Source organism: Acomys minous, assembly GCF_964271855.1.
Source record: "Acomys minous genome assembly, chromosome: 5".
Classification (NCBI taxonomy): Eukaryota; Metazoa; Chordata; class Mammalia; order Rodentia; family Muridae; genus Acomys; species Acomys minous.
The window spans coordinates 57,287,394-57,313,625 of NC_140494.1; the positions used below are offsets into that span (position 1 = coordinate 57,287,394).

General features: G+C 46.6%; 1 pseudogene across 1 annotated transcript; it reads right to left on the reverse strand.

Annotated features, from left to right (window-relative positions):
- Positions 1-22,607: 22,607 nt before the first annotated feature.
- On the reverse strand, positions 22,608-24,492 carry LOC311598369 (alpha-enolase-like; annotated as a pseudogene). Its single transcript has 2 exons — positions 24,274-24,492; positions 22,608-23,631 (listed from the first exon to the last, which is right to left on the reverse strand). The product of its transcript is annotated as an alpha-enolase-like (transcript).
- Between the last annotated feature and the right edge of the window lie 1,740 nt (positions 24,493-26,232).

Genomic DNA, 26,232 nt, shown 5'->3' on the forward strand with positions numbered 1-26,232 from the left:
TACTTCCTTTTTTTTTTTTCCTGCTTCCCCAAGTGCTGGGATTACAGGCATGTGCCACAGTGGCTAGCTCAGTTGTTATTGTTTTTGTTTAACTAATTATGATGTTTAATCCTGGTTGCCAACGTAACTGGACCTGAACTCAGCTGAGACAGATCACGGGGCCCACCTGTGAAGGTTATTGGTTATTTGACGTGGGACAATGTACCCTCAATGAGGGCTGACTTTCTGATGGCAGAACAGATAAAAAGAGGTCTAAGCAGCTTTGCTTTTTGCCTGCCTTTCTTCACTCACTCTGGCAAGTGCATCTACCCTATAGCTGTTGCTGCTCCTTTTCTTGTGGTCTTTCACTGATTTCAGAGCCTAGTTTCTTTGGAGTTCCAACATCAACTAAAAATGAGTGGTTCTCCAGGGACTCTCCAAGCCTTTGGTGCCAGACTGGAATTGTTGAGGCATCTAGCCTTGTGGGCTGAGCAGCTCCTGGGTTCTTGGTTTTTCAGGTGTGAGACAGCCATTTTTGGATGATCCACACTGTATCTTGTAAGCCAACTTAACAAACCCTCTTGTAATATACATTCACCCTATACATTCTGTTCCTCTAGAGAGCCTTGACTACTACACCACCTGAAATATGTTTTATTAGGACTTTGGATGTAGCATAAAAGAGAATAGCAAGGCACATGCAATGTTCAGTTTTGTACCACTGGCATAATTAGCACAAGGTACCTAATTTTCAAAAGTATGGCTAAGGGAAAAGATAAATGAATCATAAAAGAGGATATAGCCAGGTGTGGTGGCGCATGCCTTTAAAGTCAGCATTCAGGAGGCTGAGGCAGGCAGATCTCTCTGGGTTCCGGGCCAACCTGGTTTACAGAGTGAGGACTAACAAAGAGAAACTCTGTCTGGAGTAGGTGTTAGTGGTGGGGCAGGAGACAAATCTCATTGTTTTTCTAGTTTTAACTTAGTAATCATTTTTTCCTGGTGGATAAGTAAATGCAAGCAGAACTGATAAACAGGTGCATAAAATACAATGTAAGCCTCACCGTTTTTAGAATGGCTGTTCTAACTGTATAGACGTTTGTGGAGATGTATAGGCTTTGGTCTGGCCTAGAACTGACTATGTGGACCAGACTGGCCTTGATCTCAAATGCTGGGATTAAAGCATGTGTCACTATGCTCAGCCATACAGGCTTTTAAAAAATTCTAAAAGCCGGGCGTGGTGGCGCACGCCTTTATTCCCAGCACTCGGGAGGCAGAGGCAGGCGGATCGCTGTGAGTTCGAGGCCAGCCTGATCTACAAAGTGAGTCCAGGACAGCCAAGGCTACACAGAGAAACCCTGTCTCAAAAAACAAAACAACAACAACAAAAAAATTCTAGAAATGTAGAAAGCCCCGAGTTGAGTGTGTATTGTATGTCTTAGTAGAGCTGACATTTCAAAAGATAAACATAAGCCTGAATACAAATACAATATACACCTGTATCCTTTTTTATAAATCTGCTTCGTAGAATAAATAGCGTATGTCATGTCATGGATCCCAATGCGTTAAACCCATGGACAATGGCCAAGCCTTCCTTCCTGGTCCAATTGCAAATGTTGATGCATGTGCAGAAAATGTCCATGGTAGCTTTGTTCTCACCCCGCCCCATGCCCACGCCCCCTCACCTCTCACCTCTCACCTCTCACCTCTCACCTCTCACCCCTGCGGTTTTAAGGTCTAGCCATCACTCTCCAACAGAAACTGCTCCTGCAGAGGCTAGCAAAACCTGCCTCTTTGTTCAGCTGTGTATAATATTCTCAGTTCCCTGTTCAGCTGCCTATAATAAGCACACTGAGCTTGTAGAGTGCTAAGCTTCCTTCATCAGAGAGCCCAGGCCACCTGTTTGCAGCTTTTCTGTGTATGTGTATGCTTGCCTTTTCTTCATTCCTTCAACTGCCCCAGGCAGGTCCATCCCCAGAGTCATGCTGGATGAGGCACAGGAAGACACAGAAGAAATGAACAGAATGAGTCAGAGGATGTGGGACTCAGCACAGGGCTGCAAGCAACACTGGGGGTCATATGCTATTTGTTCTATGAAGCAGATTTATAAAAATCTGTACAGGTGCATATTGTATTTGTTGTTTTTTTGTTTTGGGGATGTTTGTTTGTTTGTTTGTTTTTTGAGACAGGGTTTCTCTGTGTAACAGTCTTGACTATCCTGTACTTGTTTTGTAGACCAGCCTGGCCTCGAACTCACAGCGATCCACCTGCCTCTGCCTCCCAAGGGTTGGGATTAAAGGCGTGCGCCGCCACCACGCCCGTGTATATTGTATTTGTATTCAGTCACATTTGCCTGTTGAAATATCAGCTCTACTGACACATAATCCATATACCACATGATCATCCAAATGGCACAAGTGGCTTTCAGTATATTCACAAAATCGCAAGGATAGTTTCATTATTCCCCCTTCTCCCCAAATGCATAGCCACTAGCAACCTTTTTCTCTTTCCCCCACCTACCCCGGCACCCCCTATCCTGCTTTCTGCCTCTGTGGAGCTGCTCGCTGTATGAGGGGTTGGCTCCCAGTTCCTCTTCCTGATCATTCTCTTCCTATACAGATTCAATCCCCGTGTTTACTTACAGCTACTTCTGCTTGCTTTGCAGCAATGCAAACATCTCCAACTGTCACCATACTTTATTTAGCTTCATGTCTATAAATGCTCTGTGGTGGTAACAAATGACATCTGCCAGCTTCCCGTGGCCACTGTCCTTAGCTGACTCGGGGTTTCTCACTAATTGCTGTTTCCCTTCCAGATCTTTGTCTGTCTGTCTGTCTGTCTGTCTGTCTCTGTCTCTGTCTCTGTCTCTCTCTGTCTCTCTGTCTCTCTGTCTCTGTCTGTCTCTCTCTCTGTCTCTCTCTGTCTGTCTGTCTCTCTCTCTGTCTCTCTCTGTCTCTGTCTGTCTGTCTGTCTGTCTCTCTCTCTCTCTCTCTCTGTGTGTGTGTGGGGGGGGTGGGTATATGTGTGGAAGAGGGCAGAGGGCAACTCTGAAGAGTCAGTCCTCTCTCTCCACTATGGGGGGCAGAGATCTAACCCGGGTGGTCAGGTTTGGTCGGCCACTGCTGCTGAGTCATCTCACCAACCCTCTGGTTTACTTCTAGTGATACAATGTAAACACTGTGTAAACCGTTAGGGAATAATGACAAGGACTTAATATCTTTCTAATGTTTTTCAGCTGGACATTGGCTCAATTTGCAGATTGGAAACTTGTGAAGGTAGAGAGACAACTGTATTTGTCTGTATTCAACTTGAAACCAAGAATTAACCAAGTCTGTCTATGCTATTTCTTGAAACCAAAGTGGGACCAGGAGATGGTTTGCGTGCTTTCGCTCCTTCATTCCCTTATTCCCTTCCCAAACCAAAGGTGATGTCAACTCCCTACTCCTCAGAGAAGGCAGTGAGACTGCCTCAAGCCGTGGGGTCCAGTGAAAATTAGCTCCACAGCTTCTGGGGATAGACTATCAAAACATGCAAGTCTGCTTTTTCTTGGGATGCTGACTCTGGGATGGCAGCCAGGAGGTGGTGAAGAAATCAGTGCCCTGTGGGAAGCCCGTGTAGACAGAGACTGGGGACTGTGGGACATGACTCTAACTGAGCTCACAAGCAATTGGCCATCCATGTGTGTTAACAATCTTGAAAATGAAGCCTTGAGCCCTGGGTTGAATTAGCCCTGTGGAGCACGTATGACAGCCGAGTCAGGAGGACTAGAGAGACAAAGTACTTACCAGAATAGGCCATTGGTGCTAGAGATTTAGCTTTGCGTGGATGTGTGCTGTGTGCACAAGGCTAAGGGTTTGATTCCCAGGCATGCAAAGTGAGATAAAATACATAGAAGTAACTGAATCAATTCAGCAGGCAGAGTTCAAGGCTAGCCCGGTCTACAGAGCAAGTTCCAGGACAGCCAGGGATACATAGAGAAACCCTGTCTCAACAAACAAACAAATAATAAATAAATAAATAAACAAACAATAAGCCTGGCAGTGGTGGCACATGCCTTTAATCCCAGGACTTGGGAGGCAGAGACAGGCGGATCTCTGTGATCGAGGCCAGCCTGGTCTATAGAGTGAGTCCAGGACAGCCAGGGCTACACAGAGAAACCCTGTCTGGAAAAACCAAAACCAAACCAAACAAGAAAACAAAAACAAAAACAAAAAACAAAAACAAAAATCCTTGGAATAATGGCACTGCACTTGTAATTCCAGTGTTGTGGGGAAGATGAGACAGGCAGATCTCTGAGGCTCACTGGCCAGCCTCAGGACCAAATGAGAGATCCTGTCTCACAACACACGGCGAGGATGGGGAGATGACTCAGTGGAAAGGCACTTGCTGTGGAAGCCTAAGGCCCTGAGTTCGGATTCCCAGATCCACATAAGGCCCAGAGCTCCTACTGGGAGGTTGGGAAATAGAGACAGGCGACTCCTCAGAGGCTTAACAGCCAGCTCGGCTTACAGAGCACAGAACAACATTGGTTCCAAAGTAACGAGTTATCTCAATTGATTGTTCACCATCTGTCATACACCGAACAAAGCGTGGAACAAGAGTCCCTGTTTCAAACGAGGTAGAAAGCAGGAACCCGTAGCTGAAGTTATTCTCTGACGTCCAGTGTGTGTGCCATTGCACGTGCATGCCTGTACTCACACGGGTACACAGGCACACCTATGGAGATGGGAAGGAGGAAGAAAAAAAGAAGGAAGGAAGGACTAAGGAGTGGACGGCTCCCAAGGGACAATGCCGGGAGATGACCTCTGGCCTCTGCATGTCCCCCACCACTGCCCACACACAGAGAAGAGATCAGGAATCAGGACTTGGATGGAGTCTCAGCAGTTAGGAGATCTTCCAGAGGCCTCCGCTATAACCCAGCCACAGGCGGCTTATAACCCTCTATAATTCCAGTCCTAGGTGATCTGACGCCTTCTTCTGGCTTCTGTGGATATTAGACATTCATGCACTGCACAGACATGTAGGCAAAGCAGCCGTACATGTAAAATAATTTCCAAAAAGAAATAAAAAATGATGCCTTTGTTGTATCCTTAACTTGACAGTGTATAGCTCTCATAAACAACTATATTTTCTTTGTAAACTATTAAAAATTACATTTAGCGTGTGTATGTATGTGCATGTGTGCATGTGAGTTTAGGGGTGTATGTGTGTGTGTGTGTGTTATTGAGGTACATATATATGCACACATGTGCATGGTGTTCGGTCTCAAACCCAGGACAAATGGCTAATGGAGGTGCCTATTTAAGATATCAAAGCAGACCTGGCCATCAGACTCTCCCAGCATCCCTCAGTCCCTACGTGTTATAGGGATCAGTGACATACCCCCACCTCCTACTCTAAGCTTTTCCATCCCAGAGTCTGGGATGCTGTTCCTCCAGCTGCTCTTCCATATATAATCCAGCCATTTTGGTTGCCCTGTCTTTCTTTCTTTCTTTCTTTCTTTCCTTCTTCCTTTCTTTCTTTTTCTTTCTTTCTTTCTTCCTTTCTTTCTTTCTACCCTTTACTCTCCTGGCCTCTTGGCCTCTTGGTCTATTGGTCTCCTGGCTCTCCCATCCGCCCATCTCCTCACAAGGCTCGGCTCAGGGTCAAATTCACCTGAACCTCCCAGATGTCTCTGCCTCTGGCTATGCTCTCCCTTTTATCTACAATAAACCTTCTCCTCCATCACACCTAGAAATAGTCATGTCCTCCTTTTTTATTTATTTTCACTCACATACTGCAACTACTCTGTTATGGAAGTCACAGGACAAGTTGCAGGAAACTGGAGTTCTCTTCGTCCACCATGTGAGTCCCAGGGATTGAATTCAAATCATCAGACATGGCAGCAGGCTCCTTCATCCACTGGGTCATCTCACCTGCCCTCCTGCATCTCCGCAACCTAAAGTGGTTCTTCAGCCTTTTTCTCTTTCACCACACTGGAGTTTAAAGAATCTGAGTCAGCTATTTTAAGAAGTGTTCCTTAGCTGTTCTATCCCGGTGGCTCCTCATGCCTTGGTTGAGGTTTGGGGTCCTCTGGGAGGAGGTGAGCATCCGAGCTGGAGGTGCCCCATCCATCAGTTGGCCCTGGGGCAGGATAAAGTTAACTGATTACCTGATCCACATGGTATCAAGTGTCTCTACTAAATAGCTACTACAATTTTCTCCTTGCGAAAGGCAAAGCTGTCTCCTGAGAGACACTTCAGGCCCGAGGAAATATCCTATCTCTTAGCAGACATTATCTCTAGATTTAGCAATCACTGCTTCCTGCCAAAGTTTTTTTTTTAATTATAATTTATTCACATTACATCCCAATTGTAATCCCCTTGCTCGGATCTTCCTGTCCCCACCCTCCCTCCCTCTTCCCCTCCCCTAGACCTCTGACAGCTGGGGTCCTCAGTCCTCCTCCCCCACCATCTGACCACAGCCTATAAGTCTCATCTGGATCGCCTGCATCCCCTTCCTCTGTGTTCCCACAGGGGGCGTTGGCATGGGCACCAGAGTTTGTGCCAGAGGCAATCTCCCCCTTCCCCATGTAGAGAATGAGCCGTCCATCAGCTACGTCTGAACAGGGGGTCTAGGTCCACTGCTTGCAATGCCCTTAGTTGGTACATCAGCTTGGGCAGGTCCCTTGGGCCAACATTACTTTTTGGTTTGGTTTGGTTTTTTTGTCTTTAAACTGTGAAGATTGCAAAAGTGTTACACCCCATCCCTTCCTCCACTTGCCCCTCTCAGCTCTGTTTATCAATCACCTATCAGCATGAATTGAAGGAATGGGTACCGTGTGTGTGTGCGTGTGTGTGTGTGTGTGTGTGTGTGTGTGTGTGTGTGTGTGTGTATACAGGGTATGTGCATATGGGTATGCAAGTCTACATGTGTGTGGGTGCATGTGTGTTTGGATGTGTGCATACATGTATGAACAAGCATGTGAAGACCAGAAATCAATACTGGGTGCCTTCCTCAGTTTTCTTTTTTCTTTTTTTTCTTTGTTTCTTTCTTTCTGTTTGGTTGGTTGGTTGGTTGGTTGGTTGGTTTGTTTTGATTTTTGGACATAGGGTTTCTCTGTGTAGCCTTGGTTGTCCTAGACTTGCTTTTTAAACCAGGCTGGCCTCAAAGTAATAGAAATCCACTTGCTTCTGCTTCCCTGAGTGGTAGGATTACAGGTGTACGCCACCATGCCTGGCGTTCCTCAATTTTCTATACCTCGTACGTAGAAGCAGGTTCTCTCACTTGAGCGCAGAGTTCATCAGTTCCGTTAGGCAGCTTATGTGGAGATGCCATCTCCTGAGTGATGGAACTGCATGCAGGCCGTAATGCCAGCCTGGGATTTACCTGTGTTCTGGCGATCTGAACTCTTGCCCTCACTGTTGAGTGGCAAGCAGGCGTTTTCCACACTAAGCCATCTTTTTAGCTGTTTGCTTTGTTTTGACACAAGGCTGCCTTTTTGCCTAGGCTGGCCTTAAACTTGCTATGCAGTGGGGATGGCCCTGCCCTCCTGGTCCTCCTGTCCCCACTTGCCAAGTGCTAAAATATTACATGCATACACCCCCAACCCTGCTATGTAGAATCCTTGTGTAGATGTGGAATTTAGCTTTGGTTTTTAAGATAACCCAAGGGAATCTAGCACTTCCCAGGAGTACATGTGTTTTGCCATTTATTCAAGGCTTTTATGTCTGAAGGATTTTATTTTAAAATTCACTTAGCCATAGAGTTATTGAGGGTGGAGCTCATTATTTAATTTTGGTTCTCCTGTATAGTGCTTAGATGCCAAAGGGGCTTAAGCCATCAGTTAACTGAATGAAGGAAGGACCATTCGGTTCTTTCTTTTTTTTTTTAAGATTTATTTATTATTATGTATACAGTGTTATGACTGCATGTACACCTGCAGGCCAAAAGAGGGCATCAGATCACATTATGGATGGTTGTGAGCCACCATGTGGTTGCTAGAAATTGAACTCAGGACCTCTGGAAGAGCAGTCAGTGCTCCTAACCTCTGAGCCATCTCTCCAGCCCCTCCATTTGGGTTCTTGACTTACTCTCTCTTAAAAACAACCCACCTGCTCTGTCTCCAACAGAGCTTCTGTGTTTTGTTTTATTTTATTATGTGTATGTATGAGAGTGTGTAGTGCACATGTGTGTGTGGTATGGGCATGTGCCCCTGTGCACAGAGGCCAGGGGAGGGATGCCCTGGGCCCTGCTTTCGTTTCCATGAGACAGGGTCTCCCACTGAACTTGGAGCTAGGCCAACTACCAGCGAATGCCAGGGATCCTTCTGTCTCTGCCCCACCATGCACTAGGGCTCCGGGGTTGCAGAGCCACACCTGGCTTTTGACATGGGGTTTGGGATTTGAACTTGGGCTCTCATGCTTGCACATGCTCTTACCTGCTGAGCTGTCTGCCCAGGCCTGAAGTGTTTGAAGGCCTTCGTAGATGTGGAGCGTGAAAGTAAGGATAGAGTTTGTCCTTGTGTAAGGGTGGGGACCTCAGTGGCCAGATATACTTGTCTAGTGTCACAAGTAGCTCTGGGTTCCTAGTGCTGGAAGAAGGAAAAAAAAAAAAAACTGGGCAGGGAGAATTCTCGATTAAAGTATAAAGAATAATTCCAAGTGAAAACGAAGTAACTGGCACCCTGAGTCAGATCTGAACAATTCCTTGTCATTTAATACGGTTGTTTGAACGAGAATGGCTCCCATATAACTCATGTTTTAATGTTTGGTCCCAGTGAGTGGAGCTGTTTGGAGATGGTTAGGAGGCGTGGCCTTGTTGGAGTGGGTGTGGCCTTGTCGGAGAAGGTGTGTGGTTAGGGATGGGTGTTGAAGTTTCAAAAGCCTAAGTCAGGCCCAGGCTCTCTTCCCTGGCCTGCAGCTTAAGCATCAGATGTGAGCTTTTAGCTACTTCTCCAGCACCATGCACCCACTGCTGTGTTCCCTGACATGATGGGTTTGGGCTAACCTCTGAAACTATAAGCAAACTCCCAATTAAATGTTTTCTTTTATAAGCTGCTTTGGTCACGGTGTCTCTTCACATCAATAGAAGAGTAACTAAGACAATCAGCATGTGTGTGTGTGTGTGTGTGTGTGTGTGTGTGTGTGTGTGTGTGTAATTTATTTATTTAATTTTATGTGCTTTGGTGCAGGGGTGTTGGTCCCCGGGAACAGGAGCTACAGACAAATTGTGAGCAGCCATGTGGGTGCTGGGAATCGAACCCGCATCCTCTGGAAGAGCAGCCCATGCTCTTAACCACTGAGCCATCCCTCTAGCCCCTCGGTCAACATACGTTTGTCCTACGCTTTGTGTTTATGCTATGTGTGCCGATGTTAGTGCAGCAGAAAGAGAACCAATGCTAACTGCCTGTGAAGTGACAGATGCTGATGACACTTGCGTGCACTCTCTGCCAGCCCAGCCAGCCTTGCAGACGTCCATCCACATGGCGGATCGATAGGAGTGGCCTGGAGAAGAGAGTCTCATTAGTGGTGTGTGTAGAGGGCTGCACATGTGTGCAGATGTGCGTGCACGTGTGTGTGTGCATGTGGAGGCCAGAGGTCAGCCTCAGGTGGTGTCCCTCAGGAGCTATCCTTTTGTATTTTTAAATAGGCTTTCTTATTGGCTTGGATGCCTGCAGGTAGGCTGGTCAGCCAATGGAAAGCTGGGATCTTATGTGTCTGAGTCCTCATCAAGATGGTAAGTGCCACCTTCAAGTGGGTGCTAGGGAGGGAACTCAGGTCCTTCTGCGTTACACAGCAAGCACTTCACCTACCTACCCAGCTCCTAATCTAACATCATGAAATGTTCACAGTATAATTTATGGCTTTTGTATGACTAACAAAAGCTTGCTGGCTTATTATATAAAATACAAACTAAGGTGTGCAAAAACATATGCTTGCCAAGTATAATTGGACTTAATGGCTCTCTGAAGCCTTCCTTATGCCTTTGTCTGAAAATATAATCCCTTTGGGGCGGAACTGCCAATTTACCTGACTTAGTTGATTTTTTTCTCCACTTCTCAGAGTTCCATAGACTCAATCCTATGGAGGGGTAGCCACAAGGTAGGAGAGCCGTGAGGAGTTGCTGTGATTTTATAACCCGCATGTGTTTTAACTGTAAGTTGGAAAGACGGCGGACATATAGCTCAGTGGAAGAACACTTGCCTGGCCTGTGCAAAAACTCTGAAGGGCTGAATCCTCAACACCTCAAAAATCAAACCAACAAACAAGGAAACAATTAACTATATGTTGGACTTTCTCACACTAGCAACAGGGTTTGCTCATCTTTGCACGGTGCCCACTCTGTCTGTCCACTCTGGATTCTTCCATGTGGTCAACCCAAATCTGCGTGATGTGATCTCCTGGTGGTTTCTTCCCTTGGTGCTACCTGCATGCAACCCAGCTTACCTGGCTAGCTGCAACAGAAGGGATAGTAAGGTTGGGGCTAGCCTAGGCATAAACATAGCAACACCCTTGTGTTAAAATCAATTTTTTAAAGGATTGAGGGTGATTCTGGTAGAATCATGCTTACCTGACATAATTAAGGCCTTGGCTTGATCTCCATCTTTCAACCAACCAACCAAACTTATTCCCTAAAAGACACATCACAAGCATACATAGTGGAATCCCCTGGAAACCAACTGTGTCTTCTCCACTCCCTCACAGTGCTCTCTGGAGGAGTCAAGAAAGACGGTCAAGGCACCTGAAGAGTCTGATGTAAAGTCTTGTCCACACAGCTTTAAAGGCCAAGGCACAGCCTTCTTGTCAAAGTTTTCTCAGTTTCTGGGGTTTCTTTTCCCACTGTAGAACGCTCTCCCCTCACGGCCACCTCACCACCTGCTCCATCACCTCTTGTCCTCGGGCCACAAAGAGAAAGTGAGATTGTGGTTGCGGGGCAGCCACCAGCGAAGACTGCTTGGACAAGGGTTTAAGCCAATAGCAAGTCTTTATCAGCGGGCTGTAACTACCCTGGGTCAGGATCACAGTGAAGCATGGAGCTTTCCTCAGAGTGAGGTTTTAGAACAAAATCCACATCCTGGGTTGACATACTTCAGTTAACAAGTACAGTCGGCTAGAAGCAGAACAACAGAAGACAAAGAGCAAGGTTAGGACATTAGGGACTTTCCCAGAACTATGGGCTTTGATGGACTAGGCCTTTGATTTGGCAGGGGACAACTGTTCTATACTGACTTTTATGGCTGGAATGGTACTTCCATCATGGAATAAGTTGTGCTGAACTCGGGGGGCCTATTAAGGTCGAGAGGCCCGTTACAACAATGACCCTTTATTCTCAGATTTCTCTAATCAAATCTATGAGTTGTAGCTCATGAGTTCCTAAAAGTTCCTCTGTTCATCCTTGGAACTCTAGGAGCACAGCAGGTAGGGGCCAGACTCTGCCTTTGCTCCCCCCAGACTTTTGTTCTCAGTGAACAGATATTTTTGTTTTGTTTTTTGAGGCAGGGTTTCTCTATGTTATCTTGGCTGTCCTGGACTCTTTGTAGGCCAGGCTGGCCTCACAGCAATCTGATCCCCATGCCTCTGCCTCTTGAGTGCTGGGATTAAAGACATAGACCACTAGGGCTGGAGAGATGGCTCAGAGGTTAAGGGCACTGACTGCTACGCCAAAGGTCCTGAGTTCAATTCCCAGCAACCACATGGTGGCTCACAACCATCTATAATGTGATCTGATGCCCTCTTCTGGCCTACAGGTGTACATGCAGGCAGAGTACTGTATACATAATAATAAATAAATACATCTTAAAAAAAAAAAGACATACACCACCACGCCCCGCTGTCATCTCTTCTCTTGCCTTTTCCCTTCTTCAAGGCAGGATCTCATGTATCTCAAGCTGGCCTTGAACTAGATACACAGCCAACAGTGACTTTGAGTCTCTGCTCCTCTGCCTCCACCTTCTGAGCCCTGGGATTACAGCCATGTGCCACCATACCTAGTTTATGTGGTGCCAGGAGCTCACGCATGCTATCAACTGTACTGCATCGTCACACCGAGGTTTTAAGTCAGGAGTAGTGATGGGGAAAGGGCCCTGGCGCCTTCAGAGCCTGCTCTGGTCCTTCCTGATAGCATAGGAGGAGAAGCTTATTACAGGAGGGAAGAAACTAAGTGTTTGGAGTCCTGACTGCCACAGTCTCTCCAACAGAGGAGGGATGGTGTCCTGTGGACACGATCTATATCCTTGGGGAAGGAAAGCTGGGTCTGTCTTCTCAGCATCCGTTACAGGGATCAATGGCTCTGGAGGCCGGGGAGGAGAGACCTCTATGGTTGGCTTTGTAAGAAAGAAAATCTGATGTTCACTCTCAAAATAAAGTGTCTTGAGCCAGCTTTGGTCTAATTGCAGATAAACATAAAATGGCTCCCATCAAACTTGCTAGTCTAGCTACTCCACGCCCCCCTAAAAAAAAGCCTAAGGGGTTAGAGTAAAACGTTATTACTGCCCAGCCTGCCTAACAACCTGAAGATATGACACGATCATGTGGCCGTTAAGCTTTCAAACAAACAGGATGTTAAACAGAGGCGAGCCCATTAGGCTGGCTGGGTTCTTTGTCAACATGCCACAAGCTGGAGTCATTCGGGAAGAGGAAACCTCCATTGAGAAAATGCACCCACCAGAGTGGCTTGTGGAATATTTTCTTGATTAGTGACTTAGGTGAGAGGGTGCAGCTGCAGTGGGCAGCGCCACCGATGAGCTGTGCCCCTGGATGGTGTAAGAAAGCAGGGTGAACAAGCCACGAGGAACCAGGCAGGAGGAACATGCTTCCCTAGCTTTGTGCCCAGCCCCAGACTCCTTGCACTGAGTTCCCCTCAGCGACAGAGTGTGGCCTGGGAGTTACAAGCTGAATTCAACTCTTTCCTTCCCAACATGCTTCTGGTCAGAGTGGTTTACTACAATCGAACTCCTAACTAAGATACCCACGCAGTCTTTGTTAAGAAGACACGGGAGGTGACCTGCGTGATTGTACCCTCCTGACTGCACAGCCGACGAGGGAAGTGAGAAAGGGACCTGCGTGAGGGTGTTTAGACTCTCCTCTGCTTGGTCAGCAGGCCTGCCATTCTGGGCTGACACCTGGCTTTGGAAAGTCATAAAAAGAAACTGCCTTGTTGTCACTACTCCCAGTCTCCAGCGCTCTCACTATGAAGTGATTATCATGAAGGTTCTCTTACTAGAAAGGGGAAGTCTTGCCAGGCATGGTGGCACATGCCCTTAATCCGAGGATCTCTGTGAGTTTGAGGCCAGCCTGGTCTACAAAGAGAGTCCAGGACAGCCAAGGCTGTTACACAGAGAAACCCTGTCTTGAAAAACCTAAAAAAAAGAAAGAAAGAAAGAAAAATAAAAGAGGAAGTCTTCATTTCTCACATCTTTAGACCCCACCTCCCATTTTCTTAGCCTTTAAATTTTTTTTTAGATTTTATTTTATTTTTGGTTTTTCTCGAGACAGGGTTTTTCTTTGTAACGTAGACCAGGCTGGCCTCAAACTCACAGAGCTCTGCCTGCTTCTGCCTCCTGGGTGCTGGGATTAAAGGCATGTGCCACCACAGCCTGGCTATTTATTTATTTTTATATTATTTTTGGTTTTTCTCGAGACAAGGTTTCTCTTTGTAGCCTTAACTGGCCTGGACTTACTTTGTAGACCAGGCTGGCCTCGAATTCAGAGCAATCCACCTGCCTCTGCTTCCTGAGCATTGGGATTAAAGGAGTGCGCCACCACTGCTGTTTTTTGATAGCAGACTAGAACTCAGCTCCTTCTGCTTCCTCAGAAGCACTTTTACCAAGTGGGCTATCTCCCAAGCCCAGACAGCATTCTCCTTTTGTTTGTTTGCTCAGTATCCCTGGCTAACTTAGACCTTTCTGTAGCCCAGGCTGCCCTTTAGCTAGCAATTCTCCTGGGGTTTGGGTGTGCTGCACCACATCCTGGTCCATCTGGATTCATTCTTAAGGGGCCTGGCACTTGTACATCTTTGTTTCGTACCAGAAAGCCTCTAGGTGGATAGTAATGCTGTGACCTTTTGGGCAGCTTAGGGTGTCATAGAAACAGCCAGAGAAATGACTCAGATCCATTCTTTTGACCAGTAATCAAAGTCCTGCAGGCTCAGAACTGGTTTCACAAGCTGCCAACGATGAAGAAGAGGTATCCCCCTGTGACCTGCTAATATGTGACTAGCTACCTAAAGCAGGCGGCTGGCAGCAAGACCAGACTGAGCAACTGTCTTTGTTAGTCCCAGAACTAAAAACTACGGAGTAAATAAGTGAGTGTCTTTTTGTACCACATCCTCCTTCACCACTACAGACCAAGGAAACAAAAAAGCAGATCAGTGGTTTTCAACCTGTGGGTCATGACCCCTTTGGGGTTAAAGGACCCTCTCACAGGGGTCACCCAAGACCATCTGTGCATCAGATGCTTACGTTATGACTCACAACAGTAGTAAAATTAGTTATGAGGTGGCAATGAAAATAGTTTTATGGTTGGGGGTCACCACAACATGAGGAGCTGTATTAAAAGGTCGCAGCACTAGGAAGGTTGGGAACCACTGAAGTGGATGAACAAGGAAAGCCTGACAATAAAGGACCGTGGGACAAAGCAAAAGCATAGACAACATTGACGTGCATTTCCAAGAACTGCTATTTTCTCCCTGAGTTTCTGCTTGAGCCCGGGTCTTCATGGCCACTTCCTCCTTAGGGAAAAGCATACTAGGGTTGAGTTTCTGTCTCTTGAAGTTAAAGAGGTCTGCTTGCTTCCTTTGAAAAATGTGTCTTCTCAGAATCCCTGATAATGTAAGTAATTATTGAGCTTACTGTAGGAAAAAAACAAAACAAAACAAAACGACCAGTTTCAGAACTGTAACAAGAGGCTGTTGCGGGGCTGGAGAGATGGCTCAGTGATTGAGAGTATTGGCTGCTCTCTCAGAGGACCCAGGTTAAGTCCTCAGCACCACCCACATGGTGGCTCAGAACCATCTGTAACTCCAGGTCCAATGGACCCACTGCCCTCTTCTGGTCTTTTGACAGCTGGTACCCAGACCCTACCAGCAGGCAAAACACCCATATGCAGAAAATAATAAAATAATTTTTTTTTAAAAAAAGCACTGAAAGAGAGCCAGGACCACACAGCCAGACTCTACTGCTCTGGTCTCTGAAAACATCTCTTGCTATTTGGACTATTTTTCCTTCCACTTTAGTATGTATCTACATAAATTAAATCATGATTTTTTGGTGTGACTTTTAAAACCCATACCTTTATCCCTTTCAGATTATGCCATAGGCATTTCTATGTCAATATATTTTAATAAGTGGCCCAACTATGTGGGAATGAGTGCACTTGACCCTCTCCATTTCTAAGAATAAGATCTGTGATGTAATTAATAGAAAAGAAAAAACTTGGTCAACATAGAAAGACAGCGTTGGTCTCTGCCAAATGAGAAAGAGAAAAAGGCCTTGTATGATGCAGTTTCTGTGGGAAATGTCTATCACTGGTAAAAAGCCAGGGCTTTCTTTCTCCTTCACCATTTAACCAGAGGGAAATAGGTCTAGAACAAAAATGTCAACATTTGCTAAGCAACCCCTGTAACAAGCACTGGGCTGTACCTTACATAGAAGACTCCTTTAAAACTACGCAAATATTTATATGTAATGTTTAGTTAACAGAAGGGTGTTTCTAAGTCCCTCATTGATACTGTAAGAGAAAAGAGACCATTATAATCTTGGGTAGAGTCTCCCAGTAGATGAGTATTTATGAGGCTCATATTATGTTAATATAAAAGTTTCAGTGAAGTATCCAGGAAGACCCCTGGCTGCCCAGGAGGCCCGCTATATACACCTCATGATTGGCAGTTGAGCAACACATAATAGCTTCTGTCCCGGGAACAATCCTGGAGACTTTTCTAGGCATCACTTTCCTTATGTGAAGGCAGAGAGGGCTGTTGATGAAGGTCTCAGGAAGGGAACCCACATTTTTACCCTAACAGTTGTCAGAGGGCCCTGGAGGATGTTATGTGAGCTGTTAAACTGTTGAACTCTCTTTCCTGGTGCTTCCTTTGAAAGGGATATCTTCTCAGAATCCCTGATAATAATCTATAATAATTTGTCCTTATTCCCAGCACTCGGGAGGCAGAGGCAGGTGGATTGCTGTGAGTTTGAGGTCAGCCTGGTCTACAAAGTGAGTCTAGGACAGCCAGGGCTACACAGAGAAACCCTGTCTCAAAACAACAACAACAACTAAACAAAAAAATAATTTGTCCTTATGCCCACAGATATGTCTGGTTCTCACTCTTCAACCAGGAACCTTCTCTTTGGAACAGAAGGAGACCAGTACAGAAAACCACAACCAATCGAAATGCAGAGTCGTGGAGCCCATCCCAACAGATACATCTGGAAAACACTCCTGCACCTACAGCCTCTATAGCTCGGGGGACATTGAGGAAGAGGGGACGGGAAGACTGTACGAGCCAGAGGCTCGGGGGAGTTTGCTGTGAGATTGCGTGGTCTATCTAGCATGTTAGAAGCTCCAGCCATAGAGAGTCACCAGCATGACGGCCTGAATGTGAGCTGAACAAAGGCCACCCTGATGGACCTGCCAAAGCCGATGAGGAAAAGCCTAAGACGCGTCAACCCCACACACAGAGCTGTAGGCAACCGAGGAAAGCTGGGAGAGGGAGAAGTGGCCTTCTCCAGGGAAGAGCTCGCCAACTGGTTGTCCAGTGCCGACCAGCCAGCGCTGAAAACACACACACATTTACAGACTGAATAGGTTATAGTTAGGAACATATATGTACATGCACATACTTATATGCATGCAATAGCAGTTAGGGGACAGGAGCTCGAAGGAGAGCAGGAAGAGATGAATGGGAGGGCTTGGAAGGAGGAAAGGGAAGGGAGAAACATAATTATAATCTAAAAAAGGGCTGGAGAGAGGGCTCAGTCATTAAAGGCAAGGCTCACAGCCAAAAATATAACCTAAAAAATTTTTTTTTGATTTTGTTTTTGTTTGAGACAGGGTTTCTCGGTGTTAGCCTTGGCTGCCCTAGACTCGCTTTATAGGCCAGGCTAGCTTCGAACTCACAGCAATCCATCTGCTCTCTGCCTCCCAAGTGCTGGGAATAAGGACAAATTATTATAGATTATCATCAGGGATTCTGAGAAGATAATTTTTCTTTCTCTTTTTTTTAAAGATTTATTTATTTATTGTATATGAGTGCTTTATCTGCAGAAGAGGGCATCAGATCACATTATAGATGGTTGTGAGCCACCAAGTGGTTGCTGGGAATTGAACTCAGGACCTCTGAAAGAGCAGACAGTGCTCTTAACCACTGAGCCATCTCTCCAGCCCCCGAGAAGATACATTTTCAAAGGAAGCAACCAGAAAAGAGAGTTCAGCAGCTGGTGGCAAAATCAAACCCAAAGCTCCCAGCAATGCGGTTCCACTAGCACTGCCATCTTTACAAGGTGGCTTTCTATGCCTTTGGACCAAGACAATATTATCGCTTGGATCCAGCACACTGTCACCACTCCTACCAGAACGCGGCACGAATGTTGCAGTGTTGGGATTGTAGCCAATTTTCTTAATGTAGGTCCTGATTTCCTGAACAGCTTCCTCCCATCTCTTCTGGCTGTAGGGTGGCTCAGTGGAATCCATTTTGTTTGCACTAACAATTATCTGTTTCATGCCCAGTGTGTAAGCCAGAAGCACATGCTCACGGGTCTGCACCTCCTTAGATATAGCAGCTTCAAGCTCACTCATAGCAGCAGCTCCAATCAGGGAGGCCCAATCAGCCTGAGATGTGTCTGTAATCATGGTTTGGTGTTTTTGTTTGTTTGTTTTTGTTTTGTTTTGTTCTGATAAAATTTGTGTCCTGGAGCATCACTGATAGTGACACGATGTTTCCTGGTCTCAGATCTCCACAGGGAGATATCAATAGTTATACCACGCTCACACTCAGCTTTCAGTTTGTCCAAGGCACATGCATACTGGAAAAGGCCTTTCCCATCTCAGCTGCCTTTTTTCTCCCCAGATTGTACGGTGATGAGTTTATCAAGCCACAGCAACTTTGTAGACCATGTGGCCAACAACGTAACTTGCCTGAGTCTTTTCCTTTCCTGGTTGGCTTCGAGTTAGCAATAGTGGTGATTTTTACAGCACCCGCATTCTGATGACAAACCCATTGCAAAAACAAAACAAGCAAACAAAACAGACATTGCTTCCTCTATGTGTATTTACTAAGTGGAATGAGATTTTCAAGACAGGGTTTCTCTGTGTAGCCTTGGCTGTCCTGGACTCACTTTGTGGACCAGGCTGGCCTCGAACTCACAGCTGTACACCTGCCACTGCTGGGAGTACTGGGATTAAAGGCGTGTATTATCACCTCCTGGCTAGATAGTTGGACTATAATACTGTCCCATTGCTTCTGTGTCCTATGGGATGTCTCACATTCAAGTGAAACTTGATTGCCACGAGCCAGAAAGGAAAGAAGGACCCAGAAAAGAAAACCTGATCCAGGTGGAGAGAGTCTAACAGAAACGTAGGGCACTGTGATCCAAACTCAGGGATGTGTCATAGACAGAGCAGCCATAGGCATCCACTGGAATTCATGTGTCTCGGCCACTCCTCAGCCATGGGCATCTGCTGGGATGGATGTGTCTCAGTCAGTCTTTGTTTTGACAGCTTGGCTGCTTCCTGCCTGAGTCAGGCCTGGGTAAGTTCACCTGGTGCCTGGAACACAGAGACCTTATTCCCTGGCATCTGCTGTGTTATTATGAAGAAACCCAACAATTTTTGAATCTGCTCACAGAGGAGACGTATGTAACAAACTGGCTCTGTACAAGGCAGAAAACGGCTTGTGTTATGTTATGTTTTCCTTACCATCGACTGTAAACAGACGCTGTTTAATTTCTTGGCTTTTTAACTAATCTTGCAAAAGTTACAAAATATTTCTTGGAGTCTTGCTACTCTTTGCCGCTGCTCCACAGCTTAGAGGATCTGGGGTGGGGGTGGGGCAGCATTGCTCACTGTGCTTCAAAGGCCGTTAGAGGTTCTTAAAACCAGATGACAGCCATGGAAGTACTCTGTATACTGATGGCATTATATAGCTCTTTTATCTAATAGAAGTTCGTGTAGATTAAGGATGAAATCCTGTAACCATCCGGTTAACGCAGCATGTTTATAAGGCAAGGGACCGTGTGGGCCAAATCTTCAATTCTGGAAAATCAGGCCTGCAGCTAGAATCCTGAGGCTGGGTACACCTCTCCGGTAGAAACCAGAGGTATTGCCAAGCGCCCACGGGTGCTCTGAGGACATAGAACACTGCTCCTTTATGAAGGACGGTCAGCCCCGCATTCCAGACCGGCCAGAAGCTAAGTAACTTCAATTGAAGCAGAAGGGAGCTGGCCGCGCCTGTGAGGCCTAGGTGTGGGAGGGAGCAGTCCTCCCCTGCCCCCCCTCCCCAATCTGGACATTAGTGCTCTACTCCTGACTCAGTGTAGGGAGAAAAGCGGAAGGGAGAGATGTGGCCCTAAACAGCGTCTGACCACTCACGTGCCTTAGGAGCAACCTGAACCCATTGTTTTTGTAGTAGTCAAATGCTGCCAATCTCCTATTGTCTCCACCTAAATGGTTATGCATATCGCATATGATTATAGGGGCACAGTGACAACTAGGAAAGGATACTGTGGTGGTTTGAATGGGAATGGCCCCCATATGAGCATAGATTTGAATTCTTTTTTTTTTAAATAGGAACATTATTTTTTTAATTTTTATTTTATTTATTTATTCTTATTACATCTCAATGGTTATTCCATCCCTTGTATCCTCCCATTCCTCCCTCCCTCCCTTTTTCCCCTTATTCCCCTCCCCTATGACTGTGACTGAGGGGGATTTCCTCTCCCTTTATATACCCAGATCTAGCCAATGGCAGGACATTCTCCACAGTTGAGTGGACAGTGGGGTCTGACTTTCACACGTACTCTGGTGTCTCATATTTGACCACGTCCCCTGGAGGGGGAGACCTGGTGGCACTCAGAGGAAGGATAGCAGGTTACCAAGAAGAGACTGGATTTGAATTCTTGATAGGTCCCCAGCTGGTGGAGCTATTTAGAAAGGATCAGAAGGTGGGACACCTTCTTGGAGAAGGTGTGTCACTGAGGTCAGGCTTTGAGATTTCAAGAGCCCATTCATTCGCAGTTAATTCTCCACCGCCTGCTTGTGGGTCAGACGCGAGCTCTCGATTACTGCTCCAGCACCAAGCCTCGCTGCTGGCTGCCATGATGCCCACCATGATGGTCACAGATTCGGTCTCTGAAACTGTAAGCCCCCATTAAATGCTTTTGTCTCTAAGTTACCTTGATCATGCCGTCTCTTCACAGCAATAGAAAAAGTAACCAAGACAAATATGTACAAAGTTAACACAGACAGAAGGGCGCATTATAAACAGAGAAACAACTTTTGACAGTAGCAGCAGCCACGGCATGACCTTGCCTATCAAGGAGGCACGCCTGCACATATAAGGGGACACAGCTTTGGTGACAGCACCAACTCTCCTCTCTCAGGCAGGCCATTATCACACAGCAGGCTCTGCTTGCACTCATCGCGCCTCCTTCCTACATCCTCCACAGAAGGAAACCCAGGCTCCTGCTCCCAGGAGCATCTTAGGAGGACCAGGCAGGCAATTGAGATCGAACTTGTTAGGATCAAAAAGTCACCTGTGCCTCATTTTAAAACACTCCTTTAGCTGGAGATTGCCGCTGAGGTCAGAGGCCATAAGCATCAGTTAATAGTCTGATAAGGGGCTGGGAGATGGCTCAGTTGGTGATATGCAAGAAATTAAGGTCTGGCCTAGAGACCCAAAACCCACAGTCCTAGATCTAGGGAGGCATAGACAGGAGAATCTTTGGGGCTCTATCACCTGCAGCCTAACTGAGTTGTTGAGCCCCAGGTGCCAGTGAGAAATACTGACTCAGGAAGTCAGGTGGATGGCCCTTGGTCTCCACATGAGCACATGTGCTCACACACCAACAACACTCAGACAGGTCTGATCAGAAACCTTAGAGACAGAGACTGTTGACAAGACTGCGTTGAAAAGGCGGTTCTGAACCAATCATTATGCCTCCAAACAAATACCTAAAGAAAATGTTAGCATTTGCATGCATCAGAAAATCCAGGCTATGTCTGTACCTGTTTTGAGTTGTGGTATCATATATCGGGTGTTCTAAGGTTGAAAAGTCTGAATGTCCCAAGGGGTTTCACCAGTAATGAAGAAGCTAAGGATATGAATCAATTCAGACCATTTATTTATTTATTTATTTATTCATTCATTCATTCATTATTTTGGCTTTTGGAGACAGGGTTTCTCTGTGTAGTCCTGGCTGTCCTGGACTCGCTGTGTAGACTAGGCTGGCCTGGAACTCCCAGAGATCTGCCTGCCTCTCCCTCTGCCTCCCGACAGCTGTTGGTATGCAGGGTCAGCCACATCTTTGTTGGGAGTGGAGCCTGTGCCGCACACTGCAGGATGCTTGGCAGCACCATAGGCTACTAAAGCCTAATAGCATTCGCCTTACCCCGATGCTGTGACAAACATACCCTGCAGGTGGGCTGAGAGACAATGAATTTGTTGAACGCCGTTTGTTGTATTAATACAAAATACTGTGGTGAAGCATGCCAATAGCCACAGCGTGCATCTCATCCTCAAGTTGTGGCAAATATCCCTAGAGATGGAAGGAGGGCACATTGAGAAACAACGAATTTGATAAACCTCCTTTTCTGCACTAATACACTTCATTGTGAAGCATGCCTATGTTAAAAATGAGTTAGAAGGGATATATATTTATATGTACATATCTATTATATTGTTTAGATGGATAACGATCCATCTAGTATCAGTATGTGAGATATTCTTTTCTGGACCGTTGGTCAGGGAGGCCCCAAAGGCCCCTAAAACAACACCGACTCTAGCCATCTCCCTTGGCTGCCCCCCAGAACTAGACGATGAAACCCTGCTGATGAAGACACCATACTCTTTGGTTCCAAGATATAAAGAAGTGAGGCAGGAACTGGGCTGGACACGTCCTCCCAGCTCAATAGCTTTCATAATGCTGGCAGCTGCTCCGCAGGCTGCTGGGGAGAAGCAGCATTGGTAATCAATCCCACGAAGATCTCGGGTTTTTTTTTTTTTTTCCCTCATGGGTTACCGAGGCTTTTATTTTGCAGGTAGAGCCCCTGGGTGTCCTTGCCTGTGGCTGCCCTAGAGAGGACACTGGAGTTAGGAAGGTTCCAGACACCAGCTGGGAAGTGAGCTGACAGAAACAGTGATTCAGACCAATTATATGATTTACAAAGCTGGGGTTTCCAGCAGGGCTCCGGGTGGTCAGGCGGGACTTTGGAGCTGGGTATGCTGGCGCAGACCTTTAGTACCAGCACTCGGGAGGCACAGGCAGGCGGATCTCTGAGTTTGAGGCCAGCCTGGTCTACAGAGTGAGTCCAGGACAGCCAAGGCTACACAGAGAAACCCTGTCTAAAAAGAAGAAGAAGAAGAAGAGGAGGAGGAGGAGGAGGAGGAGGAGGAGGAGGAGGAGGAGGAGAAGGAGGAGGAGGAGGAAGAAGAAGCAGAGATGTAGAAAAGGCAAGCACTGGGCCAACCTCGAGCCGCCTCAGTGACATCGGGACAGGGAGGATCCAAGCAGCTGGTGGCCCCAGGGATCTCCAGCCCACACTTTACTTGGCCACGGGGTTCCTGAAGGCCCTGCCAGCACACTTGGCCTTGCTGCCCAGTTCTTCCTTGAGTCTAAGGATCTAACTGTACTTGACCGGATGCTGGGTCAGCAGGAGGCACCAGTCTTGATCTACCCAGTGCAGTGTCCCACCACCAGGTCAGCGATGAAAGGTCCTCAGTTCCCCCAGAGCCATAGGACACCACGATGGCCCAGCCATTGGACTGGGCCAGCTTACTGCCGACTCAGTCACTGAGCCTTGAGCTGGTTCACCTTGAGCAGGAGGTGGTTGCCAGACTCTCTCCCACAGCCTTGGCATTCCACTTAGGGTTGGTCAGTATGAGACCATCCCCAACCACCTGGATGCCTACACTAGCTACCAACTTCGGCCAAGTTTCCCAGTCATCCTGGTCAAAGATGCCTTCAGCCAACACCACTGGACTCCCGGATGAAGGACCAGTACAGAACGGACAGCTGGTCAGGCATGATGTACCTGCTAGAGCCATCAGGAGACTTAAAGTCCAGGTCATAGTTGCCAGACCTGTTTAACTCACAGGCAGCCATGTCCATGCCAACGACGACCTGCTCAGTGTAGCCAGCTTCTGCAATTGCGGTCTTCAGTAGCTCCAGCGCCTCTTTGTTCTCCAGGATGTTAGGTGCAAATCTGTCCCCATCACCCACGATGGTGGCATCCTTCCCATATTTCTCCTTGACGACTTTCTTCAGGTTGTGGCAAACCTCTGCTCCAGCGCTCATGGCTCCCCAGAGCAGGACGCCCCACAGGGAGGCTCATGAATTCCTGCTTGTTGCCCGCTGAGAACTGTCGTTGATCACACTGAAAGCTGGGGCCCGCAGGATAACTCAGGGTTGCTAGCCAAGTCAGCGATGTGACAGCAAAGGGGCGCTGTTGGCGTACTTTTAACCAACTATTTTTATTTCGGGTTCTTTACATCTCTTTCTCCCTTCTCCACCCCAATCCCTTCCAACACCCCAGCACTCAGGAGGAGGGAAAGAAGGTGAGTGGGGAGAGAGGGTGTAGTTTTCCTTAGCTGCTTCCTGCTGTTTAGGGTTGTCAGGTTCCTTGGGGCAGGTCCATTCCTGGTTTCGGGACATCTCTGACTTCTCGTCCAACTGCATCAACAGCAACCAGGACTAGCAGGGGTCAGCACCAGCAGCCTGCTTCTTTCTCGGAGCCCCCAGTCTCTCTTAGGGGCTGGCTTTTATCCCCACTGACAAAGACCACGCCCTCACATGAGGCACTTTCACAGCTGACAAGCATTACATGCCCTCTCAGGAGGCAACTACTAGCTGGGGATCCCACACCTGGGATTAAAACAAAAACATGTTTACATAGAAACCAAAACTTCGCCAGGCGGTGGTGGCGTACACCTTTAATTTCAGCCCTCGGGAGGCAGAGGCACGTGGATCCTTGTGAGTTCAAAGCCAGCCTGGTCTACAATGCAAGTCCAGGACAGCCAAAGCTACACAGAGAAACCTTGTCTCGAAAAACAAAACAAAAAACCCACCACCACCACCACAAGGACCCCAAAACTTCCACAACAAGGCACCCTATTTTCCAGGGCATCAGCGACACTCCCAGGATGGTATCTGCCAAATTTAGACTTATTTTTAGTGCCATCTATCTCAGTCATCAGCTTGTCAATCTTCTTGTGTTCCACAACATTCATAAGCTGGTTAATAGTTTTATCGATGTGCTCAACAAGCCTTTGAGACTCCCATCCCCATGCAGCGTGTCTTATCACTGTCACAGAGTTCCAGGGCCTCATAATTGCCAGTGGAGGCCCTGCCGGGCACTGCAGCTTACAAGAGAACCTTTTCAGGCACAGAGATCAACGTCAACAGTGGGATTCCCACAAGAGTCAGCGATCTCAATGGCATGGATCTTTGAGAACAGACATGGTAAATTTCTGGCTGTCGGGTCACTGCACAGGAAAGAGATCTCTACAGACACTTAAAAGAGCATTAAAGAGAGATGCGCAGTGGGCCCTGTATCTGAGCAGCTCTCTGAGATCTGAATCTTACTAATACCAACCTACCTGGCAAGATGTGCCCACTGGAGGTATAAGGGCACAACTGTTGTAGGGGCAACCAACGGCTTTATGATTAGATTTGACCCGTGAACAGGAGGACTTGAAGTTTGTTACTGTAAACCCAACCAAAACCTCATGGTTGAAGCAGCTGTAGGCCTTAGCGGGAAACTCACTAATACTCTTTAGCTTAATTGACTTGATGCCGAGGTTAGAGAGATGCCTCAGAGGTTAACAGCATTGACTGCTCTTCCAGAGATCCTCCTGAGTTCAATTCCCAGCAGCCAAATGGTGGCTCACAACCATCTATAATGTGATCTGATGTCCTCTTCTGGTCTGCAGGTGTGTGGGCATACATGCAGGTACAACACTGTGTATGGAATAACAAAGAAAGAAAGAAAGAAAGAAAGAAAGAAAGAAAGAAAGAAAGAAAGAGAGAGAGAGAGAGAAAGAAAGAAAGAAAGAAAGAAAAGAAAAGAACAGAACTATGGGGCTGGAGTGATGGCTCAGAGGTTAAGAGCACTGACTGCTCTTTAGAGGTCCTGAGTTCAATTCCTAGCAACCACATGGTGGCTCACAACCATCTATAATGAGATCTGGTGTCCTCTTCTGGTAGGCAAGCATACATGCAGGCAGAACACTGTATATATAATAAATAAATAAATATTATTAAATAAAAACAAAAAAACAAATAGCCAAAAGACTAAGAATGTAACATTTATATAATTCCTGATTGTTTCACAGTTCTTCTTGCTATAGGTAGTTGTTGTATATATGTGTAATAATATAAATGTATATGTAAAAAATTAAAAATAAAAAAAATTGAGTCGATGTCAAATTGTCTTCTAAACTTCTATGTTTATAACCAGGGACAAATGCGTTCCTCGGCCTTAATGAAAGAAGATTCTCTTTACAATAAATGGGAGTGGTTGCAGAATCTCTTGACTGCATCAAGGCACTAAGAAAAAGAAAAAGGAAGCATTGAGTGTTCAGCTCAAACAGGGCATTTATGCCACCCCCACAAATGCTTGGAATATTGTGGCAGTGGAGGTGGAAATAATGTAAGATCCAGAAGAAAGGGGGAGTCCTATAAAACGCTGTCTTCTAGGTATGACACAGACATTGTAGTCATGAACACAGAGCAGATTGCCCATAGGCAGTTGCTGATAGCCCCTCCCTGCTGAACTGAAGGGCTCAGGGGATGTGGAGGTCAGCTTTAGGTTTGTGTCCACTGTTTTGTTGTTGTTGTTGTTTTGTTTTTCGAGACAGGGTTTCTCTGTGTAGCCTTAGCTGTCCTGGACTTACTTTGTAGACCAGACTAGCCTCAAACAGCGATCCTCCTGCCTCTTCCTTCCAAGTGCTGGGATTAAAGGCGTGCACCACCACTGGCTGGCTTGTGTCCACTGTTGAGCCCATTAAGAATAGTTGGATAGTGTCATACCCAAGGTCACATAGACAGTCTTGGTTAAAATCACTGGG